This window comes from Ochotona curzoniae, unplaced genomic scaffold, assembly GCF_017591425.1.
Source record: "Ochotona curzoniae isolate NIBS_2020 unplaced genomic scaffold, NIBS_Ocur_1.0 contig_4501, whole genome shotgun sequence".
NCBI classification, from domain to species: domain Eukaryota; kingdom Metazoa; phylum Chordata; class Mammalia; order Lagomorpha; family Ochotonidae; genus Ochotona; species Ochotona curzoniae.
Genome location: NW_024466307.1, coordinates 4,994,079 through 5,005,227, shown reverse-complemented (window position 1 = coordinate 5,005,227; position 11,149 = coordinate 4,994,079).

Here is an 11,149-nt window from a genome sequence, read left to right as displayed (position 1 = left end):
AGGAAGTGCGCTGTGCTTACTACCCTGCACACCCTTGCAATGCACCGAAGGGGGCGCCATTTACCAACAAAATTCAGCAGGGCTCTACTTTTGGAAATGAACATGGCAATCTTCTATTGTAATTTAAGATAAAAATCATTTTTCTTTGTTAGCTGTCACTCTCATGACACACATGAGCACAAACACAATGTACAATGAGGGACTGGAGGGCTCAAAGTGTTGATTAACATGTATTGTGCTAAGAATTAGATACACAGAATATGAGAAAAGACTAATTAGTTTTTCTCCAAAAAGTAATTTTTACGAAAAGTGGCTCAAGAATAGCTAATTGTGTTTGTGTTTTGCTCAAATGCCTCCCACGGCAGGCTTTGGTCGTTCTCACTCTGCATGATTTCTCCGTTCAGTTAGCTCATTGCAGCCAAGCACAGCACACTGTGTATGCTCTCGGCTAACCCACAACCAACCTCAGTTCAAAAACATCAAATGGAAAACTCCAGATGCAAACAATGGAAAAGTTTCCAATAACCCTTATGATGATACATTGCTAGCATTCAGTACTACAAGATTGCTTCACACGGTTCATGACAAATGGCATTACAAGATCAGTTTATTTTGATGTAAGGAAATTTGAAATTCGTGCATAGTTTTTCATACCCTGCACCATCTGTGAACATCCTACAGTGCCCTCACACCGTAGCTTCCACCCTGCAATCCGTCCCTCAAAGACAGGTAAACCAGGCCCGACATGCATCCTTCCCAGCATATTTTTGAAATTTCAGATTGTGTCTAGGCCTTAGATGGAAAGCTCATACAATGTCATCTTGAAATCTCTGCTGTACAAAGCAGACTTTATGTCTGAATCATAACAACTCTGTCCAACATGGCTATCTGGGAATAGAGGTGTGTAAAGGAGTGTATCCATGCGTGTATCTTTCTTTGTGCACCTATTTCCCATCAAACAGAACAACAGTAACCATTGCACACTGCAGATGTGTGGTTACCCTGACGAATGCAAAACTAATCAGGACAGCAAGCCTGCGGTATGAGCACGGAACCACTCGCTCTGTAACTGCAGTCACAGCATTCCCTGGCCTGTTCCCTGGCCGCTTGGTGTTGACTCGGCTACATCTCCCTTTCCCTGGGTAATGGGCTCGCAGTGAAAACCCCCGTTCTCCCACATCTACCACTGAGCTCCTCACTTCTCCCTCTCCAAAAAGAGTGTTTGAAGAACACATTTAGAAAGGTTAGCGTTTGGAGGCAGAGGGTGGGAACAGTCAATGACTTTATTCATATACACATAAAATTCTACATAAATGCAGTTCTATATAAATGAAGGAATACAAACATAAGCTAAAATGGCTATAAGATAAACAAGATTTTTTTTTACAAGATAACTCTCTCTATAGCTCAATTCCCCTAATGACAAAAGGAGAAAATGGGACTAAATTAGTACAGCAAAGAATACTAGAAGTAAATCAATCTAGAATTTAATCCAGAATCCAAGACTGGACCATCCAAGGTTGCATCTGCTATAGCAAGTCAGACTCAGACAAGAACCCAACTTTCTGGAAGACTCATCTGTGCCAAAGCTGCCACAAACGCTGTGAGTGGCTCCCAGAGTGAGCCCCGTCTAATAAATCCAGGGCCTCGCTCCCAGGAGGTGCACTGCCCATGACTGCACCGACCACCAATCAAGGGCAGCTGCTCAGGGGACGCAGGAACAAGCAACGCACCAAGGCAGATTTGGACTGAGCCAGATGAAAGCTGCCAGAGTTCACCAGGGTGTGTGTGAGGATAGGTCCACCAGCCACCTCGGAAACGAAGAGAAGGCAGAGAGCCACAGCAGTGTGGGAGAGGGCTGGAGGCAGGGATGGGGAGCCGGGTCTGGGCACTGTCTCCTGGAATACAAGGATCAAGGCAGGAAACACGCGTGGGGAATGCCAGAAATCACTCTCCTTCTGACTCCTGGTGTTGGTCAGCTCTTCTTGGACCTTCCAAGTTCTTTCTCTCTTCCTGCATCTGCTCTCCATTCCCTTTCAGCCAAACATCTGCTTATTTTCATTACTTGTTTAATTACAGGATGTTTCCTAGTAATGCTACTTTGTTTCTTAATTAGATAACAGTTTATGAATTGGCACAGTCCTGGGTTGGGCCTGAATTGAAACTGTATTTTACTTTTGTCCATGGTTTAAGAATTTATCTTAAGACGAACAGCCTCTTCCAGGTATAGATCTAGAGAATTATACCATTCTCCTTGGATATTTTGGAGCATTTATTTATTAAATGGCATAGATATCATGATTATAGAATCTACTTGCTTATTCATGGAATGGAGGTTTTGGATACAGCCTGTCCCCATCTCTATCTATTCTGTCAGTAGTAAGTTAACATCCTAGTTAAGTCAGTTGATCTTTTCTGTTACCCACATTAATACAGTGAAGTGGAACCCAGCTGGTTGGCTGTCAGCAAAGATAAAGGTTACAATCCCATGTTTATTCCATGCATTCGGTCAACAACCAGCCTGTTTCCCAGCATGGTGGTAAAGTACCAAGCCCAAATTCAACCACATGGATATTCACTGCTTTGCGATTCAGTCCATCTTTTCTATGATACGAAAAAGATTCTGCCTAGGAGAAGGTACACAGTTTCCAAGAACTGATGTCCAATCGTGCATCTCTGTAGGTTAGAGGGCCTTACCCACCCTGCAGGAGGTTGGCTGGTTCTCGTTGTCACAACCACCTGTGGTTTTTACAGCTCTGAGATTCCTTGACAAAGCACCTCTTCCTGCCTCTCTTCCCTCCTCACACAGCACCTGCTGTCAAGCAGCTCTTTCCACTGCTCCCTCTGCCCGGCAACTCGCAAGCTGCTGTCATGATCACCACAAGCAGACTTTTCTGTTTGGTCCCTATTCCTCATCACAATTACTAAATACCCTATAACTATTCCTTACTCCAAAGCACATTTCCCCCAACGGGTGCTCAGAAAAGGTATAACCATTGCAAGGTCAGTCCCGATTGTGAGAATGGTCAGAAGGAATTTTTGTGATTAGCTCTTTGTGTCTTTTTCAATGAGGTAAGCAGACATACACAGCTCTCCCACGGTAGAGCAGGTCAGGTTATACCAAGCACCGGGGAGCCTTGGATCCACAGCATGGACATACACATAAGAACACGGAAACGCAAGCCAGCGAGCAGTCTGCCCAGATGACAGGAGAGGGCTGAAGTACTGTAAATGATAACAATTACAGTGCATGAATGCATGTGGGCATTGTCATGTAATCACTCCCAACAAACAACGGCTCCCAAGAAAATTATAAAGCTCATGAATAATTAGACAACATCGTTTTCTTTAGACAGACTTCTCTGTATTCTTTTGTCTTATATCTACCTGTGCTTTGAGGTGACATTTTTAAGGGTAATAACAACTGTGAAAACTTAAAGAGAATTGATGAGCTCAGAAAATGAGCCAGTGGATTTCAAATTATATTCACATTGGTAGGTCTATGGAACTGTTACCTGACAACAGTGGGTTCGCTGCTTGAAACTAACTTCTGAATTAGTCATGTTAAAAAAGATTTCCACAAATGTGCCTAACAGGAAAGAATTGACATATATATTGTAAATAAGACATTTAAAATATTAAAAACATGTCTTTTTTTTTAAACATATGTCTTTTAAAACCCGACACATGGGGGCCAATGCCACCATGGGGTAGTAGGCTATTCCTCTGTCTGAGATGCTGACATTCTCTTATGGGTGCTAATTCATGTTCTGGCTATTCTGCTTCTGACACAGTTCCTTGTTCGTGGCCTTGGAAGCAGCAGAAGACAGCTCAAGCCCTTTGACTCCTGCACTCAAGAGGGAGACAGAACAAGCTCCTGCCTCCTGCCTTCGAATCAGCACAGCTCCAGGCCGTTGTGGCCACTTGAGGGAGTGAACCAGCAGATGGAAGACCTCTCTGTAAGTCTGTCTTTCAAATAAAATAAATCTTAGAAACAAGACACAGAGAAGAAAAAGCACAAGCTTGAGCACTAATTCCTATGAGTCACTCTAACAACACAGCCTGTGTTGGTCATCTGTGTTCAATGTACGGACAATGCCCTCTGAATCATGTCAGAATGGCTGGCGGAAGCTGACTCCATCATGCAGCCCACCTAGAAGCTCACCAGCACTTGAGGTTCTGGGAGAGGACAGACCCTTCCTCTCTTCAGCCCACGCGAAGCCTTCCTCCCCTGCACAGGCCTCAACCCATCATCCCCAAGGAACCTCTGGCTTTGCATCAAACACCATCTGATTCCTATTTCCCATCTAGCCCACATGCGAACAACAACAAAAAAATGATAGTAAGTGGTACAGTGTGGGACCACAATCAAGGCATTCATATAAAAACAAGCTTTGTAAGACCTTGAGAACTAGGGACTACACCAGCTGGCACTGTGGAGTAATCCACAATCTTCCACAATAGTATCCCATTTGGATGCCTCCCGGCTTAGGTCTGGCCTAACCCTGGACACTGTGGCCATTTGCAGAGTGGACCAGCAGAAGGAAGATTGATAAATCCTATCTCTCTATTTTTGTAACTCTGCCTTTCAGATAAAGAAATCTTTTTTGAAAAATAACAGTGGGGACCAGCACAGTAGCCTAGTGGCTAAAGTCCTCACCATGTATGCACCAGGATCCCATATGGGGACCAGTTCTAATCCCCACAGCCCCGCTTCCCATCCAGCTCCATGCTTGTGGCCTAGGAAAGCAGTTTAGGGTGGCCCAAAGCCTTGGGACCCTGCACCTGCATGGGAGACCCAGAAGAAGTTACTGGCTCCTGGGTTCGGATCAGCTCAGTTCTGGCCCTTGCAACCAGTTGGGGAGTAATCATTGAATAAAAGAAGCTCTCTGTATATATGACTTTCCAATAAAAATAAATGAAATCTTACAAAAAAAAAAAAACTATGGTCATGAGGGGAGTGAACCAATGGACTGAAGATCTGAAGATCTTTGTCTCTCCTTCACTCTGTAAATCTGCCTTTCCAATAAGAATAAACCTCTTTTTAAAAAAAAAAAAAAAAAATTTAGCAAGCACACAAAATAAAAAGGTATTCCTTGCTCAAGGATTCTAAGAATAAATGTCATTAAAATTTCTAGGATACCTAAAGAAATCTACAGATTTAATGGAACCCCTTTCAAAATATGAATGATATTCTTTACAAAATTGGAAAAAATCCCACAAAGTTACAGTAATTAAAATGGTGTGATACAGACATAAAAACTGACACATAGAATAAAGGATCAGAACAGAAAACGCAGAAATGAATCTATGGTCATACAGACAAATGATTTTTGGCAAAAGTGCTCCGATCAAACACTGGAGTAAAAATCTCTTCAACAGCTAGTGTTGGTAAAACTGGATGTATACGTACAGATGAACAAAATCATCACCATGTCTCTCACCACATTAACAAAAAATCAGTGGGATCAAAGACCTAAGTATAAGAGCTGAAATTAAGAAGTTTCTGGAAGAAAACACAAGGGAAACACTTTGAGATATTGGTGCGTGGGCCAACTTCTTAATTGAGAACTCTAAAGCGTGGGCAACAAAGACCAAACAAATGGGAATACTTCAAAGTCAGAAGCTTCTGCATAGAAAAGAAAATAATGAAAAGAATAAAGAGACATCAGAATGGGGGGGGGGGGAAATGGGTGTAGGCTACTAATTGGATAAATAATTAATATCCAGAACACATCAACAGGTTAAAAATTCAACAACAACAAAATAACCAATACATTTATGAAATGGCTAAAAGACCTTGACAGTTTCCAAAAGAAGAAATACAACTGGACACCAGACACATGGGAAATGCTCCACGTTGTCAGCCATCAGGGAAATGAAAACCGAAACCACAAGCTGTGATGACCTTACCCTTGTCAGAATGGTTAAAATCCAAAAGCTGTATGGAGATTTCTTAAAAATAGAAATAGGCACCATATGACCCAGAAATTTACTTTTGAGTATATTTCCAAAAGAGTGGAATATGTTGTATCAAGGACATGTCTGTACCACCATGTTTAGAATAGCATTGCTCACAATAGACAGACACAGAAAGATAAACACAAATACCACATGTTCTTCATAATATAGGAGATAAATTTTTTTAGAAGTCAGAAAAAACAAATACTTTTGTGTAGTGGTATTGCTGAAAATACAGGTTCGTCAAAATTTGTTGTATTCCGTTGCCAAATGGTAGCCAGGAATGTGAGACCACTGACACCGTAATCATCTGTGCTCACTTTGAAATTCACTGTTTATGGGTGCAAATGTCATTTTCCCATTTGAGCTCTTACAGACCTTGCCTATATTTCCACTACACTAGGGTGTCTTTGCTTTCTCCTGGAATGTAACATAACTGAAGACATTTGATCTCAAGAGTAAAGAAGAAAGGGAGAGAGAGGAAGGGCTGAAGAAGGAGAAGCAGAAGGAAATGATTAACATCATGCTTTTACAATGGTATCTATGGATTATACTGAAGCTGCTAAAAACTAAAAATACATTTTTAAAAAGAGACCCCATAGGCTATGAAGTCTTGCCACCAAAGAACTGGTTCATACTTTTCAGGTAACATAAAGATAAGCTTCATAAAAAGTATCACTAAGCTCCTAAATGTGTATCATGAAATATGTGAAATGGGTTCACTTTATATGAAATTTTTGAGGTTTAAAGAAAAAAGAGAAACCATTTTTTTCTGACCTCTATTATATTGATACTAAACTAACGTGACACACAATGACCTCATTAATCCACCAACCTGCCACATTAACATTTATGTGGGCATTTGTGTTCTCCATGATGCCATCTCCCACTCAGCAATAACACACATGATGTAACCACAGTGACATCGGCTCCTCTGAGCCCACACTGTCGCATTGCGATAACACAAAGCTGTCTGACGTGCTGCTGAGTGGAGCCTCCCCAGCAGAAACAGAAAGTACTGATGGCTCAACACACCGAGCAAGAGGAGGATCGGTCTTACCTCACAGAACTCAGCAAGTTACCAATAAAGAGAATACAGCGTAGCCCAAGTTCTCACTTCAGCAATAGTCAACATTTGTCCTTCACATCTCACAGTTCTTAGGACAAATTTATCTTTGCTTTAAATTAGCCATTACATAAACAGGGGAGAATTTACATATATATGTATATATATGTATATGTGTGTGTGTGTGTGTGTGTGTGTGCGCGCGTGTATGTATATACATATCTTAATAGATTATTTTCCAGTGGGTAGTTTCCTACCAGGTAATATATTATGCTGCAGGCTGGAAATACACAAAGTACCTTATTAAATCACTTCATAAATGACCCATGTAGAACAGTTTATTTTTCATTAGTAAGGTGAGGAGGCATGGGGCCAAATAAATCAAAACGAATAAGGCCATAATTGTTTCCCCCACGATACCACCTTAAATGTGGAAGCAAAGAAGGAAGCTTGCAATTTAAACAAAGCATTTCATGTTGGTGAACTCATTTTTATATTTAGACAGAAAGCTTCATGCCTCTGGAAAATAGTGAGCCTCTTTATGTGAAAGCAAATTTTAAAAGAATACAAAGTTAGATTTATGAAGCTGGTCCAAGAAATACTAGTAATCTGCTCAAAATAATAGGAATGTGAGAAAAGTACAAACTTTTAAAAATGACTTCTGCTCTAATGCCAGTGTTTGCAGGAATTAAATTTCAGGGAGTAACATTGTCCCCAATATCTTTTACGTTTATAACAGTGTAGATTTCACAGGAATATAATGACAATTATTACAGTAAATTCTTCTGGATGTACATTATTGGAAATTGACAACAATATCGTCACAGGCAGTGAAGTCCCAGAGATCAAATCTCTCTTCCTTGGGTTTGCATAGGAATTATCTCCCTCTTGGAGGTGCTGAGCAATGCATTGATTTTTATAGGGCATACAGAGCAAGTTGATTGGAACCACTCAGACCGCTAATAACTTGTTTCTGCTAAATTTCCTAGCAAATGATGAGGGCTAGAAGCTTTTGTTTTCTTTATCATCAGAAACAATCAGCAAGTGTCAAATCTGTGTGACACACACACTGAGAAGGGCCCCATGCATGGGGTAAAGCAACCCAAATTCTCAAGGATTTTCAACCACTGTGCCCTGGACTTTCCTTAAGGACCTGTCCTGATCATTCTGCAGCTGGCCTTAGAAAAGGGGATACTGAGAAAAATCTTTATTGTAAGCAATTGGTTCTGGTAGCTGCAGCTCCACTGCGATGTGTATGTAAGAATGCATATGAAAGACTAGAGAAACGGTAGTCTCAGTACGTTCCTTCCCACTTGGAAGAAGGGCTGTGGGTGTGGAGACGCACAAAGCATAGCAGTGACCAGGCGATCTCAGATTCCATAAACCTCAGGACGTGGGAGTCAGAGGGAAGACAAAAACCGAAGAGCGTTTGGCATCTGGATTTTGAGACAAAGGTTGACTATATATTTGATGAAAAGGCGGAAAGGACCTAACGTCAGGTGTATGAATTCCCCATATTAAAAGCTTAATGCTGACTCCTGCCTGAGTTTATGCATAGGAAATTAAAGAGGAAATCTTCAAGCCTGAACAGGCAGCTGACTGAACTCAGACATTCAAAGCTGAGAAGATGCAAAGATAACTAACAGAGTCTCAACGGTGTCTCACAAGGATGTGAACACTTGAAAGCACTCAACACAACGACAAAGGCTTTTAAGCAGAGAAGAATGGGAAAGAGATTGGGATCTTCTTAGACAAGAAATACACGAGGGCACCAAAAAACATCAGGGGAATGAAGGATTCCTTGATCCAAACCAAGGCCACAGTCTTCCCAGAAAAGGCAGCACTAAATTCTAGCATAAATAAACCACCTTGCTGGCGTAAGACAGCAACAAGAGTCGTGGATCCAGGGCGGACTCACTGTAGGTGTAGTCATTCAAGGTGTTAACCCAACTTGTAGCAGAATCTACCTGTGCATAAGCTAATGAGTTCCCTTAGGATCTCAGGTAAAAAGCTGCTTCCAACTGGAGCGTTCCTGAGCACCCAAGACACTGCAGCGGCCCTGCCCCAGCGTAAGCTCATCACCTCATCACAGCAACTCGTTGGAACACACCTATGACTTTTTTTTTAAACTTCTCCCCTTCATTAGTTCTTATCCAGGAAATAAGTAGCCTTTCTTGGCTGGGTTACAACCCAAATGATTATTCAAAACAATCCACACACTTTGGGAAAAGTTGACAATTTCAACAAAAGCCGTAAGGCTAAGTAACATAGCAGGGAGTGCAGACTTCTTCATATTCTGTCTTGATTTGTTTTTCTTTACTCCAGAAAAGAAAATGAAGCTCAGGCTGGACTATTGAGACCATTACTGAGGGAAACCGCGAAGCCAGAGGCGCAGTGCTCTAAGGGAGAGCTTTAAACAGGGGCCAACCCTCAGACCGACACCCAGGATACGCAACGCGCTGACAGCACCAAGCAGCTTCTGCTGCCAAACTTGAGGAAACCAGGACGAAAAAGGAAGGGCCAGAGGTCTGGGGGTGAGCAAAGAGCTACTCCCGCCTGCTGCGCGTGAGGTGGTGAGGGCAGAGGACACGGACACTCCGAGTCACAAACTTGGTGGGAGACACCCCGCCCCCGACCACCCAGCACTGCTCTCCGCCGCCTCCCTGCCGGGGTCTTCAGCAGGAAGCCCCGTGTCTGCGGCCGGAGTCACGGAGCAGCCAACCTGCTCCGGCTGGTCGGCCCGTCTCCTCATGCCTGGTCTGAAACAGGCCGGCTACCCTGCGAGGCCACACAACACCACAGGAACTGAACGCCACTTACCGTGGCTGCCACTTCGCGTCCAGGAGGAGGGCCGGGTGCTCCGTGTCGTCCTCCTCCAGAAGGGAACAGCGCGCCCCAGGACAGCGGCCAGCCGCGCCGTCTCCTCAGCCAAGGGGCAGCACCTGCGCCTGCGCGCTCCGGCCTCCCAGGAGCGTGTGCACGCCGGCTGGGCAGAAGCCGGTCACCGGGCCACGCCCACCATGGCCCGGAGGAAGTCCCACGCTGGACCTGAGGTGAGCTACAAGTTCCTGGTTCAGAGGACTAACGACCACCACAATTCTCCCAGCTAGAAATTATGAGAGCTGTGGTAAGCCTAAGAGTTCTCTTCTACCCTTAAAAACAGAAAGAAATGTCACCACAGCCCGTTTTTCTTCATCCGTTTCAATAGAACACTGCAAGCCCTGTACTAGGGTGATGCGTGTCTTGTAGTGCCTTGCAGATTTGGTGGAGTTTGAAGGGGAGTAACATTTAACGCCTGTGGACTCTTCAGGCGCCCCGGGGGGCATTTCCAGGCTCAGCCTGGCCATGGTTGGTTTGGAGGCCTGAGGGAAGCCTGGCTGGCACCAAGAACCTGGCCCAGTTGTCCCACCTCTGCCATGACACCTTGCAGGTGTCCCTGGTGCAAGCCTGCTCCCTCCCTCGCTTGCTGCCCAGGAACGTAGGCCTGCAGTCCCACCTGTGCAGCTCCACAGTGCTGAGGGATCCAGCCATCAGGCGCACTGCCCCTCCGCCTGCTCACTGCACAACGCCCACCTCCTTTCAAACACTGCTCCCTGCCCTTCCCTCTCAGAAACGCGCTGATTTCCAAAAGCCTACAGCTGGGAAGACAAGCTTTTCAGACTTTAACCCTTACAATACTAACAATCCTGAAACAAGACAACAGGCTAGATAACTTTTTGCTAAGAGAAGAAATATAAGAGGAGAGATATAAATTACCTGTAATAAAAATTTTGAGGTTTAATTAATAGATTAAATGAAATAAAAGCAGAATCAGATACAGTGACTGGGAGAATAGGCTCTTAAATGCCTGTTTCTATTGTGAATGTCAAACCATGACTACTAAGCCGCATTTCATTTTTCAGAACAGTTGCTGGGCCTGGTGCAATGGCTCAGTGGCTAAATCCTCACCTTGCATGCTCCAGGATCCCATATGGGCATAGTTCATGTCCCTGCTGCTCCACTTCCCATCCAGCTCCCTGCTTGTGGCCTGGGGAAAGCAGTTGAGGACGGCCCAAAGCCTTGGGACCCTGCACCCGTGTGGGAGCTCTGCAGGAGGTTCCTGGCTCCTGGCTTCAGATCAGC